Raw genomic sequence first — 16,174 nt, 5'->3', positions numbered from 1 at the left:
CTATAGAATTTAATGGCATAAAAATAAATAAATAAAACATAAAATCACAAAAATCAGAATATCCTTCTAAATACAATAAACTCTCAAAATATTTAAATAGGCCTAATTAAATATTTAATGGCTTATAAATTATTTTCATCATGAAATTAATGTCAGAAAATTATGTTAAAATAGCATAAATCAAGAAAAATCAGAAATTTATTCTAAAAGTGCAATAAATCATTTTAAGTTTTAATCAATGCATTTATGATAATTTCAATGAAAATAAGCACTTCAAATAAATGAAATTACTAGTAAAATGGCATAATATTTATGATTATTAGATACATGAAAAGGGTCTCACCTACAACATTTTTTGGTCTGTGGTGGATATACTTTTATTAAATGTTCCCAGAGATTTCAAATTTTGTGAAATTTTCTCAGGGACTTTTATAAAAATTTTGCCATACATTATAAATAGAGGGGACCACCTTCATTTTGATACCAATATGAGCCAAGTGATACTAGATCACTTCATTTTGATACTAGATCACTTGAGTACCCCAAGTGATCTAGTGGAGACTAGATGGAGAGGAAATTAGATATTCTAGCAGTAGAGTTCATGGAAAGAAGAAGAGATCCAACACAATGAAGATCATGTGGATACATCTAAATTCTGAACATCTGAACGACTAGAAGATGCTCTCTAAAGGGACCAAAAAAGTCACGCACTAGATTCATGTAGAGGCGATGTTTTTTTGGTTTTAAATGTTTTCAGTTTTCAAATCCATTTTGATTCGATGTTCCACTGTCTTAATTGTTTTGAATCATGCCAATTTAGGCTCAAAATCACAACATAAGCATGTGTTTGAAATATTCCTATTTGAAGAATACTCAAGAAGGACATCAAAATATCTAGATAAAATAACACTATCTAGATATTGAATGGGTATGGCCAATATTGTTGCCATTAGTGTGAAGACGCTATGGAAAGATAGTGGTTGAACCTTAGGAAAGATTTCATTGACATGATACTTACAAATCCCTGAAAGGTATTATACCAAACTATCAATCAGGTTTATTCCCACTATTATTTTGTATGTGATCCTTATACGTGAGACACCAAAGATGTCCTACGATGGATGATTGTACTTTGACTATGACCTAGGAGATCGTATTCATGAAATTTCAAATAGTCTTAGCCCTAGTGAAACAAGAATTTCACAACGGTGATTGAGTAGTCAAGATAGGATCCTCCGCCCTTTATACAACAGTAAAAATCTGAAGAAAGAAGGTACAATGAAGTCCTTGGCCAAGGCAATTGAGTATCATAAAAGAGCTATCTAATGATTTATGAACACATAAATACTTAGTAGGACTGATTGGGGATTTTACAACTCATCGTATCCAAAGTCATCTTAGCAGCCTTAATTGATGATAGTACGGTTTCATGAGAGTAATTACACTAAGTTTCACCTTCAATGACATGAGGGGTTTCTTGGTACTCTACATGTTAAATTGACATGTGGTTAACTTAATAGTATGTACACTGTGAAATTTGAGTTATTAACTAGACTGTACACGGGCTTATATGGTCACATATAAAATTCATTTCAGGCGTTATTATACATAAGCAGAGTTTTCTATTTATTAGAAATTCCTATTATGTGTAAATGAGGGAAGGCCGCAAATGAAATTCACCCATGTCATAACTGTTCAGGTCTCCCCTTGGCTCCTCTCTATTCATGATGTGATCGAAACAACATAAGGACAATGGTGGAATGACAATGGAGATCATCAAGATGAAGGAGGAAATTTGGTGTGACGCGGATTGTGGGTTAGACCAATAAGACATTGTGACATGCATTGGCTGCAAACCATTTGAGTGTCACAATGTTGGTGAAAATCATGGGTGATGCTGGTGCTTAGGTAACGCTCTTTCCTAACGAATGAAATCCATTAAAATAGTAGAAAATATTCAAGACTTGTCTTCATAAATGAATCTAAGGAGACATTTAGTGTTGGGGTAAAAAATTCTGGGGAAGATGGTAATGTGAAATAAAGTTAGAAATGGGGTGTAGGTGTAGGTGTGATTACCCTGTCCTAAGGCAATTAAAAGGTCGAGGTTGATGGGGGTGGAGTGTGTCCATGTTAGACACATGGATGAGGAAGAGGGATTAGTTGTTCATGCATCATTAGTTTATGAGAATCCTCACGACTACACCAGTAGATTGATCGAGAGAATGTAGGAAAGAAAGAACAATATATTCACATAAAACCCATTAAAACGTTACAACGAATGCAATCGATCCTTTATAGTCTTGTACACAAGAGGAGATGACCGTTGTAGTCCAACGGTCATCTCTTAATGGGCCGTGCGAGATGGGCCAGACTAACAGTTTACAATGTTGGTGGTGGGAATGAGCACATGAGACCCTTAGGGAGAACAATAGGGGGAGGGGAGAAAAGGAAGAAGTAATGGAGAAAAGCAAAGGTTGGAATGGTTGGGAGTCAAGATGGAATGTGGTTTGAGGGTGGGAGAAATATTAGGTGTCTACAAGGATTAATATGCTAATAGAGGTAATCTAATGAATAAAGTGAAAGGTATAACTATCAAACACATTATAAAATGTTTTAACAAAAAATAAAAAACCCTTTTGGATGCTTTAAAGGGAAGAGTACAACGAGGGTTGTGATAGTGAACAAAGTTGACACACCTAAGATAGAGATAAATGAAATAGAGTGATGGTAGATTGGAGGTGGTTGATAGCACACATTTTTAGTAGGTTAATATGCTCATATTTACATGTTTATTCACATTAAATTGATTATATGTGTGTGTTATCAAGCTTAAAATGATCAAATCTATTTTTTAGAATGATATTATGAATTCTGTGCATTCTTACATATTTTGAGGGATTTTTATGACCATATATGCCGAAAGAAAATAATTTTTTGAGTCAACATTTGGTTTTTCCTAAATTTTTTGACATAACGTTCATAAATATATGATTTTTATTATACAATATATGTGTATATTTATATTTTTTGGGCTAATATTTTATTTAATATGAATTTTGGATTATTTTTAACCCATTTTATCTCCACAATGACATGTGTTGCCATCCAATTCATCAAACTACGAACAACCACATAACATTAATGATTGGCGACCATCATGGCATCATGATTAGTGATGCCATAATGACATTTATTACTAATTACTCCTCTTATTTTAATGCAGAGATGACGTGGCCTAATTATAAAAAAGATAAGCTTTTTTCGCAATAAATATGATGCAAAAGCCAAGGGTCACATTTTTCAAAAAATGATTTTTTTATTGTTTGACTAGTTAAAAGTTTGGGCGGCGATGACATGTCATGGACACATGACACCACGTGTACACGTGGCACGCACAAATAGATGTAATGCTGATGTGTAATTTAATTATTGGAGGAAAAGAGAGAGGAGGCTGATGTGGCGCATGCAGACACGATGCCGCATCACGTGGTCTCTCAAATTTAAATATTATTTATAAATATTGTTACTCGTTGTATTTTTTTTTTTCAGAAGTGACACTTGCGCAACGAGAGCCGTCGATCGAGGATGACACAGGTCAATTCCAATGATTGTATTTAATGTGAAAATGAGACAAAATCCTAACATAGTCACATGACAACGCTGAAGAGGATGAGGATAGAGAAATCTTTTGATTGAATCAACGGCTGGGAATTGTCCAATTTATCTTTGTAAATTTTTTTTTAAGCTCACTACCTCCTCGAGAGGCAGATTGAAAGAAAATGAAGTTTTAAAGGTCCATCAATAGTGTTCTTGGTGCCTTGACTTCTTGAGAAGATTGATAAGTCAAAATTTAGGTGGTTAACTCAATCGATGTGAAATTTTGAAACTTATGCAATAAAATTGATTATTAACCCTAAGTCATTTATTACTGATGTAAATTGGTGAGTAAGGGGTCAAACCACAGTGAAGGCTTAGAGCTTAAGATTGATTTTAAAGCAAATTAATAGTTGAGAAAGTGGATAGGGTGTAAAGAGTGTGAAAGAAGGGATAATTAATCTTATATGACCATTTAATTTAAATATTTTGTATGTATGAATTCTTAATTCTTACTCATAAGAATTATGAACTTATAACAGAGATTAGGATGGTATTAAAAAATTGTGGAATAAGGATAGGATCCGAGGAATGAAAGGATGTGATGATGAAACCCAAATTAGGGGTTTCTCATGAAAACCCCAATTAAGAATGTCTAATATAAGCTATTAATCCCTACTCATGTGGTTTAATAACTTATAAAAGAGAGTGAAGTGATATGAGAATGTGGAGTGGATATAAAGATGGGGGAAATGGAATAAAAATCCTAATTAAGTGTTTAGGACTTACCTCTTCCTTTGGTGTTGCTCCCAAGCATTAATCTTCGTTCATTGACCCATACATTTTGCACGATGCCTTGTATATTGTAATAGACATGAAGATAGATCAAGAGAGGGAAGAACTCACTTTTGGAAAGAGTAAAAACCCTAAATTGGAAATCATACATCTTTGTTTCACAAGGTCTCCCACACGGAGAAAGACACAATAAAGTACAAGAATAGCCTAATTTTGGGATCTATAGGCTCACTATAGGTTATGGAAAGAGAAATAAGTGGTCAGCAGTTATGGCCATTTGAATTTTGAGCATTTATAGTAATTCATTTGTTTGAGTAGTTCCACCAAAATAGGGAGCAACCAGAGCATCCTGAATTTGACTTGCTCCACAAGAAAAGCGAGCCACCAGTTGTTCCACATCATCCCTCTTTGTAGGGGACTAAATTGACTTGTTCCACAAGAAAAGAGAGCCACCAATTGTTCCACATCATCCCTCCTTAGTGGTCCTTAAATTTTCCATTTTTAACCTAAAAAAATACTTGGAAAATAAAAAATATAATCCAAAAAATTCTCTAAAATTTAAAATTAAACATCTCTTTATCTATAACTCCTTTTTGGATGAAAATTTCACCAAATTAATCATTTTTAAATATACTATCCATTTAAATCATTAGAAACATCAAAATGTACTGACTTTAATGCAATAATAGTTATTAAGTGGACATATGTATTTTCGGTGAAAATTACATAAAATTCATGATAACATTCATAAAATTAGCATCATCATTCTATAAAATGCATAAAATAAACATGAATTTTCATGCTTATTTGAATGTTATCAAAGATCAATATAGAAATGGATAGGCTAATCTGCATAATGAAAATGTGTGGATCTAAGGTTACTCTCTTACCTTACATTGATTCTTCAACAAATTTAGGTAGATCATTTATCACTCCCATCCAATACCAACAGCCATCCTCAATATATTCATCGCTATCTATCATCTTCCACCATCCATCTCACGTATCACCTACACCTTCACATACTCGCTTTTGGGTTCGGTGCCTTGGTTTGTTCAAGGAAAAAATGATTCCATTGATGCAGAAGCGTGTTGATTGATTCATAATCGATCTTTAAAATCAAACATTGAGTGTACCTTGCAGGGAACTCATTCCGCCCTTGACTTTGCCACTCCGAGATCGTTCTAAAACCGTTCACGCGTCCGACCTCTAGAAGTATCCACGCGATCATTCGGGGCTTAGATCTCCACATCTTCTTCTTCAACTCTTCTTGAAAATCTAGAATATCTTCTCAACATGAAGACACTCTCCTTGGATGTGTGGAGAAGAGAGTAGAGAAAGGGAGGGGCTCTCAATTCTGGCTGGCCTGGGTGCTTGAAATGAATGCCCCTTCCCTATTTATATTTTACTTAAGTTTTTCTCAAAAACCCTACAAAGTAAAATATATCAACCAATACCCTTACGACCTTATGCGTGTGACCTTCTAGGCGTATGTATCATTCTAGTTAATAACTTTAGTGGCCCAATAACAATTATTGTCCAACCTTATTAATTAATTATATCAACATATAGATTAATGAAATATGGACTGATTTAACCCAATCAATAGGTTAAGTTTCCAGCTCGTGGGTGCCAAGCTACACCTCGTGCTCTAGAAGATACTGAGTAGTGTCAAACTCTCTCATAGAACCTTTGCCCTCATAGGTTACCGTATATGTATAATCCATCATCCATGCGCAACTCCCGAACGACTTAGGGTATAGTTTATCGTCAAACCCTAATCCATCCTTTGATTAGTACTGATGCGTAACGGGGATCATTCGAGAACTCCTTCTCTAATATCCTCACTACCCTGGCCAGAGATTTTCCACATTATCTTCCTTGAATTGATCTCCTCTTATACCGAGGGCGGATGAGTCCGTCTTGACCACTCAATCATCTCCGTAAGCTTCTTACTACATCTGATCTATGACTTGTTTGAATCCATGATTAGAGGTTCGTAAGTCGTAGTCAAAATGTAGTCGTCCATTCAAGAGATCTCCTTGGTGTCTAAGGTCAGTGGATCACTCATACATTTGTGACATGAATCAACCTGATTGACGTTTGGGTATGATACCATTCAGGGATTCGTATGGATCAATTCAATGAACTCTTTCTCCAAAGAGCACCCACTATCTGTCCTTAGTGTCGTCACACTAATAGCCACAACATCAGATGTAATTATCGTATAATTAGGATTAGAAAGTTCTATTGTATCCAGATAATTCAATGTCCTTCTCGACTATCCATCGAATAGGAATATTTAGAATACATGTTTAAAGCTTAGTGATCACTATATTATGATCTCATCATAATTCACTATGTCATTGCACGTATTCATGGACTTCGTTACAAACATCACACTAGAATATTAAGGAACATAATATTTTATTCAATGAACTTAAATAAACATGGTGGTGTGATTGGCTTGATGGTCACATAATATCCATCACTCGCCACATGTCCTCCTTTCCATTCATCAAAGAAAACATAAAGTTCTATCTACTCCCACTTCCATCCTCACTCTACTTCATTTCACTACCTCCAGCACCACGTCCTACGCCATCATCTTCAGCCCGTCTCGCCTTCTCATCTCATTATATTATATTAAATCCTACGTTAGTAAGCCATAAATTATTATACTCTCAATAAACTCCCTATCGTTAACTCTCATCTCATCTCATTGTCATCACTAGCATCTTCCTCCATCTTAAGCTCTATTTCCTACTCGCTTAATCACGATCCATTACTAGTATGATACTCATCCCGTCTTCCTAAATTATTGCTACATCTATCTTGATCACTATCTTCGCCCGATCACTTTCACTTACACCATACGTAATCCCTCACCTTCTAGAATTCATCCTATATAAAGAACTACTTCCCTAAGATATGTTCCATGTGGAGATGACCCTTACTCATTAATATATAGATAAATTATTCATGATTAAAAGTTTTGAACTATTATTAATTAAACTCAAATTGACAATGATGTAAAATTTACCTTAATTTTGAGCCTATCAATGGTAGAGAGTAAATCTACCTGTCAATGGTGAAGATGGAATGTGCTTATGTATAGGTGTGGCAATGAGGAGGGTATAGGGATATGTTTAATCAATGAGAAAAGTACAAATAATGATAGGGATGTGTGAACAATTGCATTTAGAGGTGCCATTTTGTTGAGGTATGTAGTGAGGTGATATGTTTAATTATTTGTGTTGTTGGAATAAAAGGTACACAAAACATTATAGACAAACTGTAGCGAATTATCTGTACAAAAGACTTAGGGACGATAATGTGTTGAATGGTTAATTTCACAATGATGTTCTGTAAATAGAGATGATTTGAGAGAAAAATATAACAAGATACATCTAGGACAGCAATGAAAATGCAAGGAAAATTCATTTTAATAGCAATAGCTAAGAAATAGATAATATAAGATATCCCACAAACATCACAATTAATTAGATCAAAAATTTTGTGACTTTGAACAATGATAATACAAGTAGAATTGCATTCTTTCCCCATGTGATAAGTCAAAATCTAGAGGTATTTTGATGGTGAAGTTTCTTATTAAAATACGGGGACTTCTGAAGAAGAGAAAAGGGAAAGAAGGCACTGAAAAGGTGATTTGACTAAAGTATGTAGATAACATCCCATTTTCATAATCAAACCCATCTTCTTCCCTGTTATGCTCATCCTGAAATACACATTGTAAGGGAAAGAAGGTGATGGAACAATGCAAGGAATGAGTACGGAAACTGATGGGTATGTGACTGCCAGGGAATTTAGGGACATAGATAACATCATGGATGAAAAGAGAGGGCGAGAGGATTAATATTTGTGTGCAAGGAAACACCTCAATAGGTATAGGATGCACATGCCCAATGGCCTATTGATAGGGTAGGGATGTTGACACATTGACATGATGGCAAGGCAAGGGTACATCCAAGGAATGCAAGGGACCAAATAGGGAGTATTGCTGGAGGCAGTGAGGGCCAAAGTTGGTGCTATGGCCCAATGAGATGAAAGGCATAGATCTTAAAGATGAACTTGGATCTGATACCATGTGGAAACACGTGGAAGCATGAGTTGAGGAAGAACATATACAAAGTTAGGGTTGTGAGAGGATGCCTATGCCGTAGAGGAGATTGCCTCCAAAGGAATACCCAAGGGTACGAGAGAAAATATAACACAATAATAGGTTGAATTAATTAATAAAGGAGATAGCATGCCCTTATAATGGGTTTGTGTGCACATGACATAAGTTTTGGAACAAACAAGGCTGTTTTAGAGACACGTAATATGAGAGAGTGAGGGAGATGATAGAACTGCACATCTATTCAACTAACAGATTTCAGGCATATTTATAGTGCATAGATACACCTTTTGAAGACAACTTTACAAGAAACTTTTCAATAAATCCTAAAGATATATACAGAAAATACTAGAAAAGTTTCATCTCTTCACCTTGACCTTTCAAAGTGCACAACTGCCACTTGAACTGTATATGGTCAATATTACTTTCCAACAAAAAGAATATATCAGTTGGGATATATGAGAGATGGATGAAGAGATACAGGGATAGATAGGCCCTTTCGTGGTTTGGATATGTCTAGATTGGTTCTGTAAGACATCCAAGTAAGAATGAACAATTTGACCATGGTCCACTCATCAGAACAAGGGCAATTAATGATTCCAAAAGCACTTAATGTATGGGATATTTTGTATGATCAAAGGAAGTTCTGAAACATCATATAATGCATAATTTAGGTAGTTGAATATGTAGGACATAAGGGATAGTTGATCGAGAAATTACCGTTGGATCTGATATGCCCATTTGGTTTGCTGAAAATTTACTACCAAAAGAATCTTTGCTAATAATTATTGTACTCAGAATTACAAATGTATCAAATTGCTTAATGTCTTTAAGTAATGAATCTATTCTTAATGTCATGAACATTCTTTCTTTTCTTATAAATCATTAATTTCAGAATAATTGCATTTCCATTTACCCTACTTGAATTCATAGAACCCAAAAAATGTTTTATTATGAATACATATTTATTAGTATTATATGTCGAGGATTACAAGAATAAAATGGAAGAATTATCTATGGCTGGGGCATTCTATCGAAGCTCAAAGCTAATCCATTTCGTAAGTGAGATGAAACAGAAACCAAAGATAAGACTAGGGGATAGGCCAAACCCATGTTAAATATCTATTTATACCATAAAGTTTACTGTTGATGCATATAGGTCTTTAAAGGTTTGGTTTGGTTTGGTTTCTACGGCCATGATTGGCATGATTATTTTTCATATAAACCCCTAAACTTTAAGTATATCATTCAACATCCAAACAAGCATTTGTGTGTAACCCATTATGCCCATGTCTCACTCTAGTCGATGACTCAAATGGCCAACTAACCCTTATTCATCATATAAATCTTATTAACTTTATATATCAACATTTAGATCATTAATCAAGGATCAATTTAAACCAATTGGTGGATTGAGTTTCTATGAGGTGCCAAGCTATAAATCATTCTTTAGAAGATAAAAAGGAGCATGGAAACTATCGAATGGAATTTTAATGTGAGTCATTATTGTGTATGTATAGTCTCTCATTTGCTTTGTCTTCTTAGGATGACTTTGGGTAAGATCAATTGTTAAAATCCTAGTTTGTGATCCCAATTAATTTTGATGCATTGTGAAGTGATCGAATATCTCTTATTCAATATTCTACTACTTCGGTTAAGGACTCCATCGTGTTTTCTTCTTGAAGATGTCTCCTATTATACCAAGGCTTGTCGGTCCAATATTGATGAACACTTATGCCATATTCAAATACTTTCTAATGCATTTGAGCTAAGACCATTCAGAATTCCATTAGTATAAACTTGTAGGACATAGTCAAAACACGACCATCCATTCACATGGTGTCTTTAGTGTCTCAAGTCTAAGGATCTGTTACTCAACCATATCTTGAAATAACCTATTGGTTATGGGATTAGTTGTACTAATTATATGGACCAATCCAATGAACTCTTTCCACTAAATAACACCCACTATATGTCAATTATGTCTCCACACAAATAATATGGGATTGGGCCTACTCATCACATCATTTTAACTAGATATTTATACTAGATTACATTCAGGGCATTCCCCAATTTATACTGAGTATTTTTCATAAAATCCCCAAACTTTAAGTATATCTTGCGACATCCAAAAGATTATTTTGTGTGTGAACCTCTAGGCTTACTTATCAGTCTAGTTAACAACCCTATTTTCCTAATTATCTTTATAGGCCTTTCAAATTAGTTAATTATATCATCATATAGATTAATTAATCTTGGACTGATTTAACCCGATCGATTAGTTGAGTCTCTAGTTTATAAGGTGTCAATCTACACCGCATGCTCTAGAAGATAAAAGGGAGTGTCAATTCACTCATGGAACTTGTCTATCGTGAATCAAACTAAATGACAATCTGGTTGAATATCATTCAGCAATGTGTACGGATCAATTAATAAACTCTTTCTGCCAAAGAGCACCAACTCTTGGTAACATGCATATTTAGTACTTTAATATGAGCATATTTATATGTCTATTTACATTAAATCACTCATATTTGCATGTTATCAAGCTTAAAATGATTAAATATATTTTTAGAATGATTTTCTGAATTTTCTACACTTTTTTGTATATTTTTTGGGAATTTTATGACAATAGATTCTAAATGAATATAATTTTTGAGACAGTATATGTTTTTTTCTTGAATTTTTTGACATTAAATTTGGAAATATATCAATTTTTTTAAGTCAAAATATATATTTATATGTATTTTTGGGATTTAATTAATATGAATTTTGAATTATATTTTTAGCCTTTTTGTTTGCGCCGCCACGTGTCGTTGTTCGATTTGTCGAACGACAACTAATCGTAACAATCGCTGATGATTGGCGACAGCCAATCATTAGCTAAGTTAATTATTGGTGTCAACCAATCATTATCCAATCAATCGCGATTCGCGAAGCGATGATTGCGTTTATGACTGAATCAAAAAAAAATTTGTGCAGGGTGACGTGGCCCAATAAAAAATAGTGGGCAATTTTTTTGCAATAAATGATGCTTGGACCAAAGCACAAAAAGATACAACACATTTTTTGATTTCCTTTTTCTTTGAACTAGCGCGAGCAACGTGGCACCCTCATGTCCACTAATTTAAAGCAAAAGAAAAAAAAGAGAAGAAATAGGGTGACGTGGCGCGCGCTGACGCGCCACCACATCAGCATCGAGAAATAGTCCTCATTTATTTATTTTCTTTGTTTTTTTTTCTTTTTGTCCTTTTACAAGTACACATGGACTCAAAAAAGTGCACACGCTGAAGGCGTGGAATATTATGTGACATGACGTTTTAATGCGAATGGAAAATGAGGATGCTGATGAGGAGAGAGAAGGAAATCAAGGGCTAGGGTTGGCTCAACTTCAAACGATCATAACTTTTTATCTACAACTCCGATTGAGCTGAAATTGTCAGCATTGCTTCATCTTCCCCTCCTATTTCCAACCATACCCTAATCTACAAATCTAGGCCTAAATCATTGTGAAATTCATCTTGAACTTGCTTCCTACTTGTGTATGATGATTGAAAGATAGCGAGTTTTGAGATCCATCAAGTGTGTTCTTGGTGTCTTGGGTGTGTGGGAAGAATCATAAGAGAAGAGGGGGAGCTTACCAACACTTGCAAATCGCTGTGATCCTGGCGGAACCTAACGATCTAAGGTAAGTGTTATCACCTTACATTGTTTCTCTCCCGACATCATTGTTATCATAATTATAGTTTGTTATCATCTTTTCATTTATCACTTCACTTACTTACGTCCCCATTATCTCGTATCTATCTTTACCATCATACCGCTCGTGCATTCAATCACTATCGTATCTGTCACACCCTCTACCTTAATCTCGTAACACTTCACGTAATTCTACTTATATTTCCTCGATATCACTATCTCGCCTACTCTTCTCTAGTATTTATCTTTTCTCGTATTGATAATCGCTATAGTAAGAATTAAATCCTTAACCATCCTTCCCTGTGGAGACAATCTGTACTTATCACTAACTAAATATTCATTAGTAAGTACGGTTAAATATATTTTATTGAATAATCACAATTACCAACGACAAATTACAACTCCTAAAATTGAGATTATCATCTATATATCCATAATGTCTCCAAATGAATGTTTATGGTACCGACCATATTCATCGAACGACTGAGGATAGATAGTGTTATTTTATCTAGATACTTTGATGTCCTTCTTGAGTGTCTTTCAAATAGGAATATTTAGAACACTTGCTTAAATACTAGTCATATCTGTATTACGATCTCATCATGTATTCATGGACTCCATAACAAGCATCACACATCAACTTCAATAAATACATTATATTATTGAACATGGAACAAGATATGGAAGTTGTGCTTGGTTTTGTTGGCCACATATTTCCATCATTGTGATCATTGTAATTCACTTAAATGTATCATGTATTCATGGACTTTAGTTTAAGTATCACATGTGCCTTATGTGAATATATTAAACAAATGAATATTGAACATGATGTGGAATGTGTGACTGGCTTGCTGGCCGCATACATCTCTATCATTTAGCATGTAACTACTGTCAAATCATAAATTTTATTTGTTTTAATTCCAATTGATGAACAAAAAACTAAGGTTAATTACATCATAAAAATGCTTCTAATTGATGCAAAAATATTCATAGCTTTCTTAACAAACACTGAGCGAGTAAGAGTTGAATCCACAAGCATCTGGTATTTAAGAAGTGGATTTTAAAGTTAATTTCTATTTTTTGTAATGTTTATATAGTTTTTTGTAATTAATTATGAATTAATAAAATCTCAATGGTGAAAATACATTCAAATTTATAATATCATTTGAAAATAATTTCCTACTTAAGCTAATTTATTCAAAATTTATAAAATAATATTTGAAATTTTAATTGAATTTTATAATGAGAAATCCCAATTTATTTTAAATCAAATATCGTATCCCTCACTTTGGCATTGTTGGTGACAACATATTGCAGTGGACATCAAAAGAGCGGAGTATAAGAAAGGTTGTCGCTTACTATGATGGAGATGATGGCAGATCTGCGCCGGCAACTGGAGTGGGGGAAAGTGATTAAAATTTTGCTATCACTTGTGGCAATAGAGATGGAGGCGGATGTGCACCGACAAGAAACATAGTTGGAGGTGGCATGAATGATGGTTACAACGTATTTTATCAGTGATGATAACTTAGGAAAGAGGATGAAGACATGAGTTAAAAAAGATGAAGATAACACTAACCATAATTGTCACATACCAAATGGGCCAAGTGGTCCTTTATCTTCACAATTTTTTATTTGAACATCATTGTTTCAATAAGTTGATATTGGAATGAAAGAATAGAGCCAAATGAGCTATTGAATGAGAAAATCACTCCATTAATCACAATTAGAAATAGAATCCAAGGGTGCATTTTTGCACATATTGGGGATCTATATATAAATCGGAGATGGGGGATGGATGAAGGGGTTAACTACAAAATTTGAGCCCAAAACTTCTTTTGGATTGTAGGATATTGTCATTTGAAGTTGGCGCAATTATACCTAAAGATATTTTCTCTTTCCTCACTGTGGATCATCAACATAGCGTGGAGTCATCATATTTTCCAATTATTCAACATCATAATCGATGTTAAAAAAATGGTTCATGTCCTCCTCTAACATGTGTCCTCTGTTGAAAATATTGTGTAAATAATTGACATCAAAATTCATGAGATATCACCTGTAGACACATGTCCTCAAATTACATGCAATAAATTCTTGATGATTTTTTATCTTAAAATCTTAGTGTGCCACATAACTTCAAAGGAAGAAAGAAAATAACAAATCTTGCACATTAAATGTGTTATTACTCTCTTTGCTAGCTGTCACACATGTCATATTGCTTTAAGTATGATATATATATATATATATATATATATATATATATATATATATATATATATATATATAATGCTTTCCTTGTGTGCCCTAGGCCTTTGGCTGTATTCATTATGGAAAGATGGCGTCTTTCTTCTATTAGTTGTATCTTTATGAGGTTAAAAATATTAATATTAAAATATGTTGAATGATGTGTTTTGATCGTTGGATGTGTCAATGATTATCTGATGGCAACTAGTGGCTGGAATCCAAATGAACGGATTGTGACACTTGGCAGAGAATATTAAATAAAAAATAAAACCCTTATAAATATTTAAATAATAAAAATTATAATTGCTGACTTATAAAATATTTTCCATATGAATTTAATGTCAGAAATTCCATAGGAGATACAATAAAATTGGGGGAAAAGGTTTTCATTCCAAAATATAATCCAAATTGAATTACTTAAATCAAAAAAATTTATTAATTATTCATTATTTTAATGAAATCAATGTCTTAAAATTATGTTAAAATACCAACAAGTCGATAAAAACATAATGTTATTCTTAAAGCCTGATGACTTTTAAAAGCTTTAATAGCATGCATTATGGCCATTTTAAATGAAAATAAACACAAAATTACATAAATTTAGAATTGAAAATGGCATGTTAGTTGTGTTTATCACCCTCCTATTATAATATTTCATATATTGATAAACCAATAACTTATAAGTTACAGGTAAATATGTGCATATATCTATATAATTAGTCCATAGGATACAAACATCACACAAGAGTTTTATACTTGCTAAATCTAATCATACTCCAATCCCAAGTGATTTTATTCCTCAGTCCTCGCTCATTATCCTCCAACAGTGTTAAACTTAAATACAACCATACAAAATTGGCATAACAATCATTTGTGGTCCAATTCTCAAACTTGATCTCAAAGAGCTTCGCAGATTTTGACTTTTGGAGATAATGTCTTTCACGGATATATTGTTGATATACTCCTTTCCTCCTCATCTTCAAATGCTTCACTTGTATATTCCTTCAGTCTGAGTTCATCAACATTTATACACTTGAAATTAAACGTAATTTTTTGTTGGCATGGCCTTCATCTTTTATTGAATTACGCATTAAAAAATAAAAATATTTTTGTATTCAAATGGCTTAATCTTGTTTGGCTCTTGATCCACTATCCTCGATTTCGCTTTTGGCCCAGAAGTTCCCATCTGTTGGTTACTTGGCGCAAGTGAATTACGACAATCGTCAAGTTATTGGTCAGGCTGTTACACATCTATAGGTTGGAGTATACTTACTTAAAATGACTTTAATTGCTAAGTATGAGCATGCACCATTCCTTACAGTTTTCAAAGAGATCAGCGAGTCAACTTTTCCTTGGAATGTCACATGAATACAACACAAATTAGACTTCAATAATCAGTAATTGAATATTGAAGGGTAATCCAGAGATGTAGAATACCTTAATTATAATTTGATGATTATTCGAGTTGGATACTAAGTCCACAGGTTTGAAACTACACATTACGAATGCATACCTCATCCTTGACAAAATTATAATTCTGTAAGACGAACTTTAAATATCTCATTTTAAAAAAAACTCAGCTAAGTAAATATGCAAGTCAAGCTTGGCAACAAAAAGATATCCATACATGCATGGGTGATGATAACTCAGAACATCCCCACAAAAACATATACAAAAGGTATAAACGCAACCTCTACCCTT

The sequence above is a fragment of the Wolffia australiana genome, chromosome 19 (genome assembly GCF_029677425.1).
Source record: "Wolffia australiana isolate 7733 chromosome 19, ASM2967742v1".
NCBI classification, from domain to species: Eukaryota; Viridiplantae; Streptophyta; class Magnoliopsida; order Alismatales; family Araceae; genus Wolffia; species Wolffia australiana.
Note: the sequence above shows the minus strand (reverse complement) of the source record.